Source organism: Hetaerina americana, unplaced genomic scaffold (assembly GCF_022747635.1).
Source record: "Hetaerina americana unplaced genomic scaffold, ioHetAmer1.1.p SCAF_10, whole genome shotgun sequence".
Taxonomy (NCBI): Eukaryota; Metazoa; Arthropoda; class Insecta; order Odonata; family Calopterygidae; genus Hetaerina; species Hetaerina americana.
In genome coordinates this window covers 59,143,172-59,161,286 of record NW_027286070.1, presented here as the reverse complement: position 1 = coordinate 59,161,286, position 18,115 = coordinate 59,143,172, and positions in this window count along the sequence as shown.

The following is an 18,115-nucleotide window of genomic DNA, read 5'->3' as shown; positions in this document are numbered from 1 at the left end:
AGTAACGAAGTCCTCCTTGAGGCATCTGAAAAGTTCCTTGAGTTTTTTCCTCCCTGAAATCATGAGGGATAAAAATATCGTAAATATGGTTTTTTAAGCTAGAGTCAAGGTTGAGAGGTATGAGAACCGCATGAATGGAATGAGTGAAGAAGTGGATATATTCATTTAACGTCTACATCTAATTTTTTACATGAATCCTCTCGAGAAACTGACGATGAAAAGCGAGCGTCATTGTATAGTGTCAATTTGATGGGTCAGCTATAGTGTCAAGGTTATAGTGTAAGCATGAAGCGCCGCCCAGACCTTTACCACGGTCCATGTCTCCCTCTCTGTAAGTCGAGAGACACGTGATCGAGGTGAATTTGGTGGTGGATGAACTAAGCGTCTTACACAGCGAGAATACTTAAGTGAGAATTGTCCATTAGGGCTGAGAAAGATCGCATTATTTGGTATCGTTCATTAGGTCCAAGTTGTGATTAGCGCGAACCTGAAGTTGGTATGGTTTCCAAACCCATGAGCAAGGTTGGCAGCATTTTCCAGCCCCCAAAATTAGATCTCACAGAGGAGGAGAAGTACATCAGTTGTACCAACACAGCCATGAAACTCAAAACAACGCAATAGCAGGCTTACACCAAATCGACGACCGAAGGAGGTTCAAATCTCGACATTTTTTCACATCAGCTGCGAGCGACCTAATTCTTTATTTGATGAAAAGAAAAAATAGCACCAAGTCATTTATTCTTTTTGACCGTCAAGGAAGTCGTTAATCTTTCACGGGAAAGGAAAAAATCTTCTTTGGTTTTTTTCTCCCCGGATACGTTAAGATCTACTTGATGGGGTAACGGGTGAAATGCGGATGAAATGAGACGGACAAATGGCAATGTCCTGGGGTGAAGGGAGGAAGGGAGGGAGGGCGCTCTTGGCACGTGTTAAGGATGCTCGGAAGCACCTCCTGACAAGTAACGGTATCTCACAAGGGGCGACTTTCGCTTCTGTTGGAGTATACTATCTTAGAAAAAATTTAGCAGCTTAATGTGTATCTTAAATGTCCCCAGGTCTCGGATATCGTGTTAGAAAGTCGAATATTGACGTTTCGATAGTTAACTCTGCCGCCTTCTTCAGGGTGAAGTTCACTATTTATTGTCAGCGATCGGTTTCTCAATCCGGTAGAGACCCGAGAACTCTTCACTCATTCCAAACGCTGAGAAAAGTCAATTAGCATACGCATTACCAATACTGACGATAATGACATGTTATGAAACAAAATATTATGAAAACTATAATATGTACACGCCATCATATGCTATGTATTAAAATTAGCTACATATTTGTCCAACGATATTCTACGCTATCGTTTGAATTCGAAATAATCATAATGCGTCTCTTACTCAAGAGGTGTATTTTATGCATACAATGAAGGGTATAAGATTGAAAAAATGGGGGAATTGATGGTGTAAGGAAGTAGGATATAACTAATTGCCATGGAGGTCCACGATGTTATTCATTCAAGAAATTCTAACATGACAAAATTACTGGAAAATAATTAATGCATTATTTTCTATCCTCAGCACCTGTCGATGTCTAAGATAATTTGAATGAAGGTGGAGTGTAAAACTCAGATGGCTATCAAGATCAATAAAGAAATCGGAAATGTCTTCATAATACTTCGGGGCATCTATTTCGAAACTTATATGTACTCTCTTAAGTTTAGAGTGAAAAGGCTGTTAGGTGTTTAGTATCACACATCATGGCTTGGACTTGAAGAATTGGAGATTATTTACGGTTGAAATATGATACATATAGATATCATTTCACCCAATACCACTGAACAGAGAAGTTCGCTAATGGATACCTGCATCTTTACATCTGTAGGGATGAAATTTGGCCAACCGATGCCATCATCACGTTTACACATGACGACACACGGTAAAAAGGTCATCGCCCGGAAAAGTCGCCCTCTGGCAGAAAGAAATAAACCTTTACACTTGGGAGCGTTTATGTTCCGCGTGAATGATACAAGGGAGGTGCTAATGAAAGCAGCCTCCCAAGGATGACATATATCTTCAATCACGATTTTCTCCTTAGTCGCTCCGGCGAAAACTTTGGAAACGCTAATCGGTACGAGGATTGGTGATTTTAAAACCTTGGTGTGCAACTCTTTCCTTCGTGATCACATACAAATACGTGTTACACTGCAGCCAGCACATGAGAAGAGGGATGGGGTCTTTTGACAAGATTCTTAACGGGAACAAATATGGCGAGTGTAACGTCTTCCATACAATGTACACCAAGTTAAATAAAATCGGATATAAGAGATATTAAAGGATAATGTCGAGTATAGAATGACCAATCGATGAAGAGGATCTCAAATAGATCATAGTCCGATCTTCAGCTTGTACCAGAATCTTTGAGAAGCTCGCGCTGAGTTAGTTACCCTATATTATCAAGGTTATCTTGATGAATCCTGTAGTGGATTGCAGATGAAGGACTTTTCTTGTGATTTTCGCCTCAGAGGTCGGAAGTCCAAGGCCTAGAAGAGATTTAACCACACTCCAGGTCGTAGGTGAAAATAATCTTCTGGAAATTTTAATGGTTTTATAAGGAATTCCAGATAAAATTTCGTTTTTTTTTCATCAATTTCCCAATAAATTGATACATCTTTCTGTAAATTTCTGTTTCTGTAGGAAACTGGTGGCATATTTTGTGAGAATCACGAAGGAGAAACAATCTAGTTTATTACTACCAAATATTTTTTCTTTTGTAATTTACGCCAAAATCAAATGAGAAAATCATCCTATTTCTGTGAGTTCGAAAACCATCTTTTTTTCGCCATTCCAGAATTCTACTGTAAATTTTAGTCTGACAGATCTTTCAGTCTTCCGCAACTCTAATCATTCTTCGAAATCCTCTTTCTAGCTGCCCATAATTTTCCTTCTAATTCTTCCTATCCTCAATTTCCCCTTTAAAAATCAATATCTCCTAATTTATGTAACGAGAACACGTCAATTATGTTATGCGGTATGAAATTTATATGGTAACGTAAATAGCGATAAAATATTAAATGCAAGGATGGACATCCACCTGAAAACTATTAGCTACCTTGATTGCATCCTTGAGAATTATATGATTACCAATCGAGTTTCCCTAGCAGGTGCGGCGCTCTAATTAGTCATGGAAGAAATGTTAAAGAGACGAGTGGATTTTCCCTGCGTTTTGTCATCCGACGTGTAATTGCGTTTTCCAAATCCGGATTGCATGATCCACGGCGCAGATGACAGCTCTACGACATCGGTGCAGTTTTCATCTCCTCCTTATACCATTAAAATATAAAACTGACGATTAAAAAGCGATTCGCAAACCTGTTCCGTTAACCAGTACAAAATGTCTGTTGTTGAACTGGAATGCAAAAAAATGTTTTCCGATAAGGAATATTACTCACAACTGCTCAAGCAAAGTAATTGAATGAAAACACGTTCCCAGGTGAGCACGTATTTCGTAGTCCATGATTCTTTTCAAACGTTTACGAATAACCCTCTTGCGGGATACTTTTCGAGTTACGATGCAATTAACTGCACATCTTAAAAGTTTACTCAGAGTGCTAGCGTTTAAGTTCCCAAGGATATCTTCGAATACCGTTCCCGAAATGTTGCAACTGTTTCTTTTTACGCAATTGAAGTTACAGTTTATTTTAAGTCCCAGAATATCGAAATATTTCTAAACTAATGTCTCGTACCAGCTGGCTAAGTTGGGAGGCTAATGTATCCGCTTACCGACCAAAAGGTCGTGGGTTCGAGTCCCACAGATGGCGTCATATGAACTCTGGTGTTCCGATCCTTGGAACACCTGATGACAAACCAAAAGTGGCTTATCAGGATACCAGGGGCAGAAGGGACCACCAGATGCGTCATAACAGCAAAAAATTGCAAACAAAAAATCTCGAGTGTGATTCAAAGTGTGTACTACTAATGTAACAAGGTTTTTAAGAATAGAAATTTTGGTAGTGCACCATGAATTATTAGATGGCAATTGTAAGGTAGTCAGGTTAATTCGATTTATGGGCAATTAAAAAAATTCCGTACCTGAGTAAAGACGACCACTGAGGGAGGCTTGCATTGTATTGATACTAAGGTGATAACCTATTTGTAGGTCACCTTTCCTACTTGCAGAAACCCACACATCAATCGAATAACACGTCCCAATAAAATTTTGCAGTAAAAATATAGTTGGGATTAGGAGGAGGATATTATACTATTGTTATTCCGCGCAGATCTCAAAGAGTTGTTCAAAAATTTTCGTCGCCTAATTCAGTATTGGGTCTTCCAAAAAGTGTCGTAAATTTATAAAAGAAATCCAGTGCTTTTGGATCTAACCGTCTAATTGAGAAAAAATATTTTTCCAGCTAAATGAAAACTAAATCACAAAAATATTTAATAACTGATAATGGGGTTCAAAGTAATTATTTACCAGTAATCCAACTCCAAGTTGATTGAAATAAATAAAGATTGGTTGATTGCATAACTCTATTCTTTTGCATACAATGCTAAAAATCTTAAGACTTGATAGATCCATCCTCCATCTTGCATCACCCTTTATTCGGCCTGCGTATATGCCCTTCGGTCTTCCTCGTGGAAGTGCTCATTCATTCTATTTTCTCACTCATGATGCTCGAGAAAACTCCATTGTACAAAAGCGTGCCTAATCCTACTGGTTATTCATTCCCTTACCCTACTCCATCTGACCTTTAACTCCTATTCTTTTGCGTACTTCCTCCTTTACAGCTTCGTCTGTCCGTTTGATCTTCAACACCTGCCTCTAGCCCATAGGGTCGACCGCAAGATTTTATTATATTCTCTGGTTTCCTTTTAGAATAATCCATACCCATTGTGCTGAGAGCACCAGATGGCCGTTAGAGTTACACACACGAAAAAATGGTTTCGAGTACTTTTTCTTCGTGTTTACGTAACTACATGTGCTTCGACACACGTAATTTGGTTTCCGCCATAATTACCGAGTTTTTTGGCGATCGATAACCGTCAAAATGTTTTCATTCCGTTACTTCTCCTTCCAAGGTTTGTGATATTTTCCACCAGTTTTAAATTCTCCTCTCGCAACACAACATTTTCCGTTACTTTATTGCTAGCAGACATGATGAAGATTTTTCTTTTCCCCTTGATGTTCAATTTATATTCTAAACGTATGTCATCCATTGCCTTCATGGGTGTCCACAAACATTCATAATTCTCTAATTTGCTCGTAAATTCTGGACCTAATTAATACCAATCTCACTGGTTAAGAGATATTAAAAATGTACATAATCCACAATTAATTATCAGAATTTTTCTGAAATAATGTTTTCAAGGATTTTTTGTCTTGGCGATAGTTTTAAGTGCCTTGAATATGCTTTAAAATATCCGTATTTTTAAGGTACACCTTTTTCTACTCACAGAGCTTCAGTATTCGGAAACGTTTTGAAGGAATAACATCAGAAAATCTTTATAAAGCTTTAACTACTCCTATAAATTCCATCCAATACATCCATATCCTCCGTTTCTTTGTTATGCTTGTGATTTTTAAAGTGCTGCCGTATGGCCTAAGGGCTAAATTCAGTAACACCAGGTGTTATTAAACTCAAGCAGAATGCAAGCCGGGGACTTTAATTTTTTCTGTACTTATGCTAACCTCATTAGAGATAAATAAGGTATTCGTTTGCAGGGTTGTAAATATTTTTTCCTATTAGGATTCAGTTGCAAAACTGCAGCACTCCAAACTTTGAAACAGTCACTCCAAAGTAGTATTCTTGTTTTTAAAATCAACATAATCAGATGTTTTATTGATTTACAGTTACTCCTAGTGATGTCTATATGCAAATATTCACATGTGCTTTATGCATAAATTATCCGATGAGTTTTCACTTATTTTTTTATCTATTGACTTTTTCCTTCAACCACTCTTTATGACATTTTTTGGTTGCTCAGTCCTACCCTTTAATTTCATGCAGTATAACATTCAATGTTGAAGTTATTGTCCTCTAATTGACATTTCATTCCGACTGTATTTCACTCGCAGGGAAATATCATTATTCAGTCCGTCCAGGCCGACAACTTTCTTGGAATAGGTACCAGAGATGCGATTTCTGAGAAATAAAATCTTGTCTCGATTTTGGTCGAGGTTCAAATACAGGGTTCGTCCAGAAAATAAGTGTACTGAGCTCAGGAAAAAAAATTTATTAGGACCCTTGTGAGTCGATACACTTGTTCCAGCGGCGTTCCCATTCCTGGAACGCTCCCGCGAAGGCATCATCGGGAACCTCTCGAAGACACGTCGTCACGGCCTCTTTGACGGCGTCCAAAGTCCCGTATCGCGTTCCTTTCAAACTCCTCTTTATCTTCGGGAACAGAAAGAAGTCCGGTGGTGCCAAGTCCGGGCTGTAGGGCGGGTGCGGCAGCGTTGCCACGCCGTGCTTGGCCAAGAAGTCCGACATGACAAGCGCGGTGTGAGACGGCGCATTGTCGTGATGCAGCCGCCAGATGTTTTTGATCGCTGGCCGGACGCGGGCGACTCGTTTTCGAAGCCTCTCGAGCACTTGGACGTAAAATGCAGCATTTACAGTTTGTCGTTCAGGTACAAATTCGTAGTGGACGACTCCCCTTTTGCCAAAAAAAGACAATCAAATCAGTACACTTGTTTTCCGGACGAACCCTGTAAACTCCCGGTCCCTTTTTCAAACGCAAACCTGAAGTTGTATTGAACGTTTTTGGCGCTTTTTTTCGATAATAATATATTTGCATCACTGTTGAATAAAGTTCTGTCAAAGAATAAAGTTTACTCAACTAAGGACGTAAGAATTATTTTGAGCCTAAAAAATTCAGAGATATCCTTATTATTTTACAAAAATGTGATATATTTTATGTCAAAATCAAATTATATATATTTATGATACAAAAAATTTAAATACTGATTGAATTCGTATTTAAAACGATACCATATATTCGTTTGACTTAAAAAATATGTCTGATTTCCGAAAGCGTTAATTAGATAGTCCTGGAAATATCACAGGATTTTGCAACACTACAAAATGAGACAATTTTATGCCTAATTAATGTCCTCATGTTCCTATTTGCTCTTATTAATTCTACTTTTTTATTCAATTATGGGCAATTAGTTAAAAAATAGGGAAATGTTAACAGTTTAAACTATATAATAATTTGCTTTTAAAGTGATATATAAGGTATATTTTCCTTTAGTCTTCAATGTGAACGTTCTGAAACTCGCATTTTTAAGAGACGCACTACAATACAAAAATTCTGGTCTGGAAGGGTCAGGATATCCCTGACCACTTTTTAAGAACAATTTTTTTCAAGATAAGTTCCAACCGTAAAGGTTCTAGGTATTTTGAGTAATATAAATTTACGAAACAATACTTAAAGAAAGTGTAAAAACAGAGTCGAGTGTTTAAAATTTCCTGAGTCCATAAAAATTTTCGGTTTCTTAGATTTCTCACTCAATGTTGAGACAGGCTTACTGATACAATAAATCATCAGGCCACGAGAGTGTACATATACGTACATATACAAAGTAATCGACCAAAGAGGGCAAAACTTCTCGCATGAATGACAGTAAAATCGGACCTTACCAGGTGCTTCGAGGGGTTGGTGTCCAGGAAAAACTATTCACTACCAAAGTCTTTAATTATTTTCATTTATTTATTTTTTTAATCCGAAAAGAGCAGTTTTTTGTTCTTGCATCGGGATTAAAAAAATGATATACCATTAAGACAATTATGACACCCAAGCCCTAGGTGGAAGAAAACCCTCCTAGGCATGATTCGCGCCCATGAACTCTAAGTTGGCAGACGAGGACGTTACCCTGTCCCCAAGGGGGCTTGCAAGTCTCTTCCCTGCATTGCCTGTTGCCCTTCCTTTCCGCACACTAGCGTGGAAAGGATTTTTATTAGCCATCCACTTAGCCTGATCGATCTTTCCACCCCGACGCAATTTCATATGCAAAATTACGCCGTAGTCATCCTTCGCCGACCGCGCAGGTGACATTCCTGAAGAGAACAACTCCAATGACCAGACCAAGTTTACCTACTTAGAAAATTAAGGGGATGGATAAAATAATAAAATGTGTACAGTCATCAGTACAATAAACTGTGTGCTTTTGATTGATGAGGACACACCTCACCCCGAAATATGTCCGACATAGGTCGTGCGAAATTCATATAGTTGGTGTTGGGAGGGCCACATCCTTTCTCTGTGCCTCCTTTTGGTTTCCCAAGAAGTTCTTGGGACCATCAAATCGCACCAATTTAATTTTGAACGGGGCTCCCTTCAATCAATTACCTGACAGTTATTTCTGCCCTTGATCCTCCGGTCAAGATTCGCACTCCCAAGTCACTGGATTAACACGCCTCCGCAAAATGTTAAGCAAATACTCATAAAATTAAATAAATCTTTTAATAACTTTTTATTTCGATTAATGCTCAACTAAAAATCTAATTTTGGGATACGGAGATAATTTGAACACAAGGAGTCAAAATGAATGTTCAAATAGAGCGTGACCTCCCGAATATTTCTTCTATGCTGTTTTCCTTTCACTCCCCTCGGTTTCTCAAAGCTGTTATTGGGAAACTCACGGCAGGCAATGCCGAACTATTTTTTTTTAGGATGATATATAAAATTTCTTGAGAAACATTATCTCTATCACTTTATATTATAACCAATTAAAATTTAAGTGTGACCTGGCACTGGTGGATGATTTGTAGATATATTTTTATAACATGTGTATAACAAGGTCGTTCAGGCCGTTCCGAAGAAACTGGCTGAATTAAAGAAAGGGGATTTCAGGGAGGGAAGACGGTGGGGTGTGAAATCGCCATTAAATGTCTCCACACCCAAATCGTCAGGTACTCGCGACTTCAGCATCGGATGACGTATAACTTTGGGATGTCCTTCATAAGACAATTGTGAAAGAGCCAGAATAATCAAAAGCACTCCTGGAAAAATCCCCAATCTGTGGGAATCAAATCCAAATCCTCTACGGGAAAAGCTTTGGATTGAATCAAAATTTGGTACCGGAAAAGAAATACTTAGATATTCCACTGGTGGACCTGATGGCGACTTTGAAAGTCAAAACCTGGGTCGTGTTTAATAAAATATGTGTGGAATAACTAAGTATTTCTTTTCCTATATGAATCACTTCCACAAAGTGACGCCTCAAACCATTCTATTCAAAATTTGGTTGCACGTTCCAGTTCTTTTCTGTGTATTTGGAGAATGCAACGCTGCACGACTCTTTAAAATATTTTATATAAAAACGGAAAAAGTAAAATTGATTGAAAGAAAATATACAAAGAGGTACTAGGCATGGTAGGTACGGAGAGAGGATTGTTGGGAGACATTCAAAGGAGACAGGTAAGGTTCATACAAATCATTCTGATTGGTGATCGAATGCTGAATACCCTAAAAGAGAAGAGAAAATTTGGATAGCGAGGTAAGGTTTGTAAAAGGTTAGCAATATTGAAGAAGAGTTTAACTTAATGTGGAATTGTCACATTGTGTGTTGTTTGACGAATCTAAGTAAGCAATGTTGAGTCTGTGTCCATCCAAAACCTACCCATACCAATTAATAAGGCAATTAGATAAAAAAAGAAAATTTCATGCATCAGTATTTTTTCAACATGGAAATTAACATTCGAAATAAGGATAAGAAAAACATGTAACTTTTGATTTCACCTAACTATACATAGCTATCAAAAACGATTAACAGGAGTGTTTTAATTAAATGGGATTGTTCCATGATGGGACGGGGTCAGTTTCATAGGTGAGAGTATACCTTAACTAGTACCAATCCCAGCGACGTGTTAAGTTCTCACATCAAGGTCAGCGGGTCAATTTGTTTCCCTGCGCAACTTATGGTTTTCTAAGACGATATAGTTCCAGGAAAAATCATTCAAATTAGGAGAAGGTGAGAGTGTACAGAGGTGTCCTCGGGAAACGAGTCAGTGCCCCACCTACCTATCCACGGGCTCTAACAACTTTACTACCACACAAATGATATTGAAAGCAATATTCTACAACAGATCGAGCAATGAGATTCAGTTGACCAAAATGAAAATTGGAGGAGATGATTAAAAACATGACAAAGTAAATGATCAAAGTCGCAAACTTATCGAGAATCTTGGTCACATGACACATCTATCCATCGGAATATTTATAGTTTTTTATCAAACGAAAAATGTTGCGCTAAAATATTAAGAGTAATGGGAAAATATCACTTCAGAGGGGTATTGAAAATCAAAACAACAGGTTGACTGATGAAAAACGCCTTCCGGGCGTAAGCAAAGGCGTAAGCTAACGATATGACTTCGAACGAGAAGTCAAAATAATTGGGAACTAGCTTGTTTCTATCAATTTAAAATCCTATATTTCTTAATATATAATAATAACTCCGGCAGTCTGGAGTTCGTAAATGACTTCTTCGACTGAAGAGCTAAAGATAGAATTCAACAAGTTTCGGAAAAACTGGGAGACATTATTCCGAAATTATAAGACAAGGTAAATTTAACTGCAAGCAGAAGACTTCATAAATATCCCTGGTCTATATCCGTTTGCTCTTTTCATCAACATTCCCGCTGGTCGGTAGTCTCAAAGGAAGAAATTCTACGTCAGTCGCATATTACTTAAGTTTTCATTTGTGTGTCTAAATAAATGCATAAATATATATATATATATATATATATATATATATATATATATATATATATATATATATATATATACAGGTACACACGAAAGACACGATAACATAATTTTTTATTACATTTGTCATAGATTAGCATTCCTTAATTATGTATTATTTATTGAAATCTTTTAAATCTAGGAATGCTAGCTTACAAAAAATGAAATCTAATCGGTTCGAATCATTATGAATATTCTCCCATCTCAATCTATTCCATATCTGATCTATTCTTTGGGTAAAAAAATATTTGAGTTCCTAGCCGAATCGTGTTTTGTCCCAAGTTGACCGATGCGACCTGCACATTCTCGCCTATCAAATCTCCGGGATGGGAGTGGGAAGGTGGGGAAGCAGACTGGCCCCCGAATTTGCCGCGGCCTGGAGGTACCGTTATGTTGGCGCTAGCGCGCCTCGGAGGCGTGGCGAAGACGAATTTGGGCGCATCCTAGGGCGTTACGGAACCGTGGTGAGAATATAAAAAGGGGTCCAAGTAGAACATGAACATGAAAAGAGTGTCACTGCCACTCAGGGTCCAATGTTGCGAAAGGCGCAAATAATTGATTGGTTATATTATTGATTTTTAGTATATAGCTCAAGAGATCTTCTTCTTCGCAGATATAAAAGTTTTGATCAAATATAATCTTAACGTTCACGTGAAAAATTCAGTCTACTAATCACCTTCCAAGGCTCACCGATAAATTTTATTGATGGTAAACTTTGCTTATGACATTACCACCACGTCAATGCATATGATTGTTTTAGCTTTCATGAAAAATCATGCTTTTCTCTCAAAGACTCTAGCACACAATCAATACTGATTTCAATGCGAGCCAAAGCAGTCGAAAACTTATATTTTCAATCATATGATGCGTCACATTTGTAGTTTTCCATGATGTTACCTTAATCTGCAACCAAGTTTGACTTGATCTTCCCTATTTAAGACCATATAGGCTCAAATTTCTTTATGAAATGGTATTACACCTTTCAATTGAATGAAAATAAGTCCCATAGTTACGCGTTAAATTGCTAAATCTAAGGATATCTTTGGTAATAACTACTAAATTTCACATACACGGTTTGTTTAAAAGTATTGGAAACAATTTTTTCCTCACGTGACTGTACGTCGCGGCGCGCTCGCATTGCCCATGCTCAGTCTGACCTTCAACACACGCCATGAGCCAAATGCCTGCGAGTGTTCATTCAGGGTACATCGTGTTTTCATTGTACCCCTGTCGAGTGGCTCGGTGCAAGCGCAAAAGGCAGCGAACGAATTAATAGCGGTTTGCCATCAAATTTTGTGCTGGACTGGGGAAATTGGGTACGGAGACGCAGGGCATAATACCAGCTGTTCAAGGATGTAAGCGTTACAAACTGTAATTTTTAAGTGGCACAAGGCCACGCACCTAGTTTCCAAAAATCGTGGATTTTGATAAATGTTTCTTAGCACTTGGGGCAAAGAGAAAGTAATTTAAAATTACTGGTGCTGGAAAATTTCATTCCTATTCTGTTAGACAGTGCCAGATAGGATGGCGATAAGTGAATACACTGCTGCCCCACTCCCCCCAACATAAATTCTGCCTACGCCCATGATACGGCTCCACAATATTAGGCACAGTTTTTACAGATTGATATTCATGGAGTCATATAAGAGGATGGTTGCCAGGAAACACAAGAGGAATTGGTGGCAAAATAACTGTTGAGTAAAAAAATGAGCGAGTTTGTATGTGATGCAAAGACACCGCGTAGAAGGATCATGGGGGGAAAACGTTAAAGGAGGTGATTTAGGGATTTGTCTAAAGGGCGATTAGTGTTAGAAAAATGAAGGCAATCAGCGCTATAATGGAGGGATTAATATTTTAGAAATGACATTTAGATCTACAGGTGCGCGGATGAACATAAAATTCTTGTTTTTTATACGAGTTTTGAAAATCATGCCTGAATATGCCGTATCAAAACGAAATACGATCCATTTTCTATTTTGTGGAACACTTATTGCAAGAGAATGAAGTTTTTAAGCCACCATGAAGTTATTTAACTAACGGCTATTATTCAGGAGAGATTGAGAGTCAATGGTCGCTTCTTCCATCTAACTCCTATACCTACATACGTACTCGTACACACAGTAAAGACGATTACAAACACCCTAGCCCTAGGTGGAGGAAACCTAGGCGGGAATCTAACTCGCGATCTCTGACTTTTTTCCTGAGCTTGCTCTTACCAAAATGTCAAATGCAAGGGTAGAATCATTGCGTACGTTGGTGTGGGACAGAAATTTGAAAGGCAGGTCTTATTCCAAGTTTTTAAGAAGCAAATTTCGAGTGAAAATCGGGTTTTTGGTCAAATTTTTCCTCTTAACGCCTTTGCCCAGAGAGAAAATTGGAGTTTATGGTAGAAATTCCGGAAAACTCAATGTCATCTCTCCCAATACCTACCTAGATTTTACAAGTGCGTATTTTTTGTTTCTCTGTAGTGTATAAATATCTTTTTATCCACTTTTTACTCACTTGGCTGTGATTGTAAACTAGTAGGAAAACTTTGATTTAGATTCTAATTCATTTCGGTTATTTCTGCAGTCTTTGCAGGATCCTCGAGAAATAGTCAAAAAGTATTTCCAGCATTTCTCCTTCCAAAACTTGTGATTGCTATATCCACTAAAAGACTAATTTACATCGGAAATACAACAGTTATTTCTTAATTCAGAGATAAAAATTAATCTTTTTCTTCCCGCGAAAAAGTCAAATTTAAAGGACGCGATATGACAAGGTTACTCCATAATTTTTGTGGGCCATTCCTTTTATTTGAAGAAGTTCCAAATAGGAGTGGCAAACTTAGAGGAGAAGGTTTATTTATTAGTGAATAACAAAATTTACCATGCACCAAAGTTTGAGTAAAGAATGGAACACAAATACATATATGTCTATAAGTTTTAATTTATGACTATCAGATTTCTTTTATTTGCTCTTTCGTCCACGCAAATTCCTCCCTTGTGGGAACAGGAGTTTCTTTCATGAACTGCAAATGTAAGAGTCAGAAAAATTTTAAAGACAACATTCTGAGAGTTTTTCTTAATATAATCTTATCAGTTGTATGTTTTCTTCTAAATAAAGTCGTAAGAAAAAAATAAGGACGCCAAAATATTGGAATAACTGGTTTCTTCGGCCTTGTCACTAAAGAATTTTCGCTTGTAGAGACTTAAGCCAGAACTTCCATCGCATATTTTGTATATCAATATCAAATAAAGTGCGTCTCGCCTAACTATATCTTATAGTAGTGACTGAGGAAGCACTTCTTCTTGAGATTCAGAAAGGCGTAAAACAGTATAAGCAGATAATATCTATTCTCGTAATGACATACTGAATTCCTGCAAAATATTTGAGTTTTTTACGGCTGCAGTCCACAGCAATTAAATTCGCAATATACTAATAAATAAGGCACTAAGTAATTAAGCTGACAAACTTTTACAGTAAAACCTTGGAAATAATATTTATAGATATTGTTAAAACTCTTATATTGCAGAGAAATAATTTTTTTCGATTAAAAAAATTACTTTTAATCTTGAAACGTAGGATTAGATAATTACTAGCCAATGTCATAACTTGAGCTCCAGTTTTCATATCCTAAAGTTACCTCGTGCAAGGCAAAACAGCTCACAAATAGGCCACAGAGCGAGTACGTAAAGTAAGACAATCACGACGACAGCCTAGACAAATTTACAAAACCTACGGCGTTATTAGATCATATTCGTACACCAACCATGACATTTCAATGTAGAGTTTGATATTTTGGCCGATCGAGATTACATTTTTAACATTTTATTAAATTTACCATGGTGCGATCTTTATAAGGGATGCTTTTTCCATTGTTCAAGGTACCAACACACAAGACCGAAACAATAGAAAACAGCACGAACAACTATCTGGAATTCCCGTAAACAGTGTAACGCTCAATAATAGCCATTAACGACTGCTCTAATCGAAGGTGGCTTTTAAAAATGTTGCCATACATTATCTTGGCGGCTGGAAGGGTAAAATCCAGTTGCATATGTATACATTTTACCTCTGTTTTGGATAAAACCTCTTATTTCTGTCCGGTATTTCCATTAAATTTGTCCCATTAACAAATAACATTTGGCAACCCCTTACTCAGCCATTTTAAAGTTTCCCAATAGATTGTATTAATCCTTAATGCTTGTAAATTTGTAGCGGAGTAGGACTAATACTATTAGGACATCCTAATTCAAGGAAGTATAATATTCGTGGAGATTTTTAAGATTTGTATTTGGAGAAGGATGGGAAAGGAAAACATACGAATTACTAAGCATGTTGGAGAAGGAGAGGAAATTTTTGGGAGAAATCCAAAAAGCAGGAAAGATGGATGAAGAGCATTTTAATTGGCCGTGGAATGTGGAAAACTGTGATAGAGGGGGAATGGCAGGCAGATGAGCAAGGGAGAAAAAAAATACTGTTATGCTGCACGGAGAGAAGTGAGGTAGATATTATGTAAATTTTGAATGTGTTTATTTTAGTGTCAGGATTCCGGTTTCGTCTTTTTAGGCGCATCTTTAAATTATGGGCGTGTTCAGTCTGTGTCCATCCGGAAACCTTACTTAAACGGTCGACTGCGAAATAACTACCTTCGCGACTGAATTGGAAATCGAATCCACGACTGTCGGAGGAGCCTTAGGGTGATTCGTCTTTTTGGAGGACGTGATGAAAAATGACCTCTATCGTAGATCTCAAATAAATTACTGAACATATATAACCTGGTAGGGGAGGATAAGTGGCATAGGTATATACTTGGCGAACACGCAACTACCAAGGTTAGTTGAACTTTTTTTCGGATAATTAAGTAAATTATAGAGAAGCGCGGAGTTGATGTTCCCAAAATGTTAATCTTCCCATTCGTTATTTTTTAAAACCATGCATCGCAATCATATCGCATCAATTATATGACATGACGCACATTATCTATACATTAAATATATAGAAAAAAATAAATGTAACCAGTTGCGATTGATTATCTGGTCACATGACACATGAAATTCTATCCTACTCAGGATTCCAAATTCTGACAGATTCGACTGTGGATGACTTGGGTTTGAAACCCCGGGAATGGGTAACAGTGTGATTTTTCGGAATTTTTGCTGGTTCATACCTGCGTTATGTTGTATGGAATACATTCCGGGCCACGTGTAATGTCCGTTTGATTGGACACCAAATCTACTCACATCCATCGTTACTCGTTTGCATGGTTATAATGTTGCATTAAGGTTACCAAATTCCATTCTAATCCCCTCCTACTCCTCTAATTCACCCAACTATCCGACACACCGCCATGACATTAGAAGTTGCGTGTTCCTCAAGTTGCCCAAGAATACAGCAATCATGTACCACTTCAAGGTAATATTTTTTACGGATCCGTGTGTGCTGCAACGACGGAGATCGCATTGCCTCATAATCTATCTCCAAAAGCCACTCCCCCGCTGATTTTTCCGACGGTCGCTGATTACCGAATATTCGCCTTTCTTTCGTTTCCGTTCATTACTCCTCATGAAACTTTGCTACCTTTTGTTGAGATCACCCTCACATTCCTGTCCTTCCTATAAAAGAGGTAGATAAAACTAAACTAACTTAAATTATTTGAACTGATTTCAAATTCTTGAATTTTATTTAATTAACATTTAATGACTCTACAAGAAAAAATACCTTATAAAATAACGAGTACCTCAGGAGGGTTTTGGAATTAGAAAATTTTTACGTTAGCCAAGAAGTACGAGCCAGGGTCATATCCAAGGGCATGAGCTAAGAGGCCGATAATTACATACATACAAATCTTGAGGGCAATTCAGGGGTGGCGCGAGACATGGGAGCTGGAATTCAATTTGAGTGGATGTGTCTCGATAGATTTTTGGAGGAAGGTAGTTTCACCTGGAAGCACTATACATGGCACACCGGGATTCGGTGAAATTCTTGGGCATAGCGATGACTATGGATGTGTCCTGGGGGAGACACATACCTGAAATTTGCGGAATGGCTAATGGAGTCTTAGGATTAATGAGGGGAGTACTTGGGAATTGTGATGAGAGGGTCGGGGAGCTTTGTTGCTTCGCGTATGTTTTGCCCCACCTTAGGTGTGCTGCGGGTGTATGGGATTCTCATGGGGTGGGCTTGAATTTGGAACTACAGGGTCGCACCCAAAAGTGGTAGGACTGATTATCTCTGGCGCGAACGGAGCGGTGGAGGGGGGTCTGCCTGGCAGAGTAGGTGGAAAGGGCTCTTAGCAACAGAACAACACCAACCTCAGGCACCTGCGGGCTGTCGTTGAGTGAGGACACCGTTTTTAGTGAAGCAAGTTTTTTGTCCGCGTCGAAAAACAAAATGAATCTGAATTTAGAGCAACGTTATTCCGTGAAGTTTTGTGCGAAACTCGGGAAGACGGCAACTGAGGCCCTCGATATGGTCAAGCAGGCTTATGGGGACACTGCCTTAAGCCGTTCCACAGTATTTGAGTGGCACAAGTTGTTTAAAGAGGGTAGGGAGCTGGTTGAAGACGACCATCGCTCTGGACGGCCGTCGACGGAAAGAACCGACACGAATGTGGACAGAGTGAGGACACTGCTGAACACAGACCGACGCTTAACCAGTGAAGAAATTGCAGACCAGTTGGGTCTGTCTGCATCCAACGTCCAACGCATTATTTCACAGGATTTGGCCATGCGCAAGGTGTGCGCCAAGAGGTGCCGAAAATCGTGCCATGGCGCGCTCGTCGTCAGACAGCTCCTGGCCAAATACGGCGTTGCCACGTTGCCGCACCCGCCCTATTCTCCCGATCTGGCACCACCGGACTTTTCCTTCCCCCTGATGAATAGACAGCCCAAGGGACGACGTTTTGACTCGATAAAGGCCGTTCAAGAGGCTTCGACGAGGGTCATCAACGGTATCCCCAAAGAAAATGTCCAGCGGGCGTACGGGGAATGGAAGCAACGTTATACTAAGTGTGTAGCAGCTCAAGGAGCATACTTCGAAGATTATTAAGTCGATGTAAGTATATCGTCAATATAATTCTTGTAAAAAAATCAGTCCTACCACTTTTGGGTGCGACCCTGTAGATCAAGTGCAGCGTGGAGCAGCTGGGTTTGTGAGGGATTGCTGTGAACAGAGTGGCAGTGTCACGACATTGTTATTGTTCGTTTAAAAAAACATAACCTACGATTTGCGTATTTTCAGGCGTGTGGTGGTGGTATTTGAATATAATAATGACCAAATGGTAGCATTTTTCCATTAGATTAAGTTTGTTACGCAACCGGTTTTGATGCATTACAAAATCTTCAGGTCTGATCTGAAAGTGCGGTAATACATCGAAACAGCCCGTGTAATAA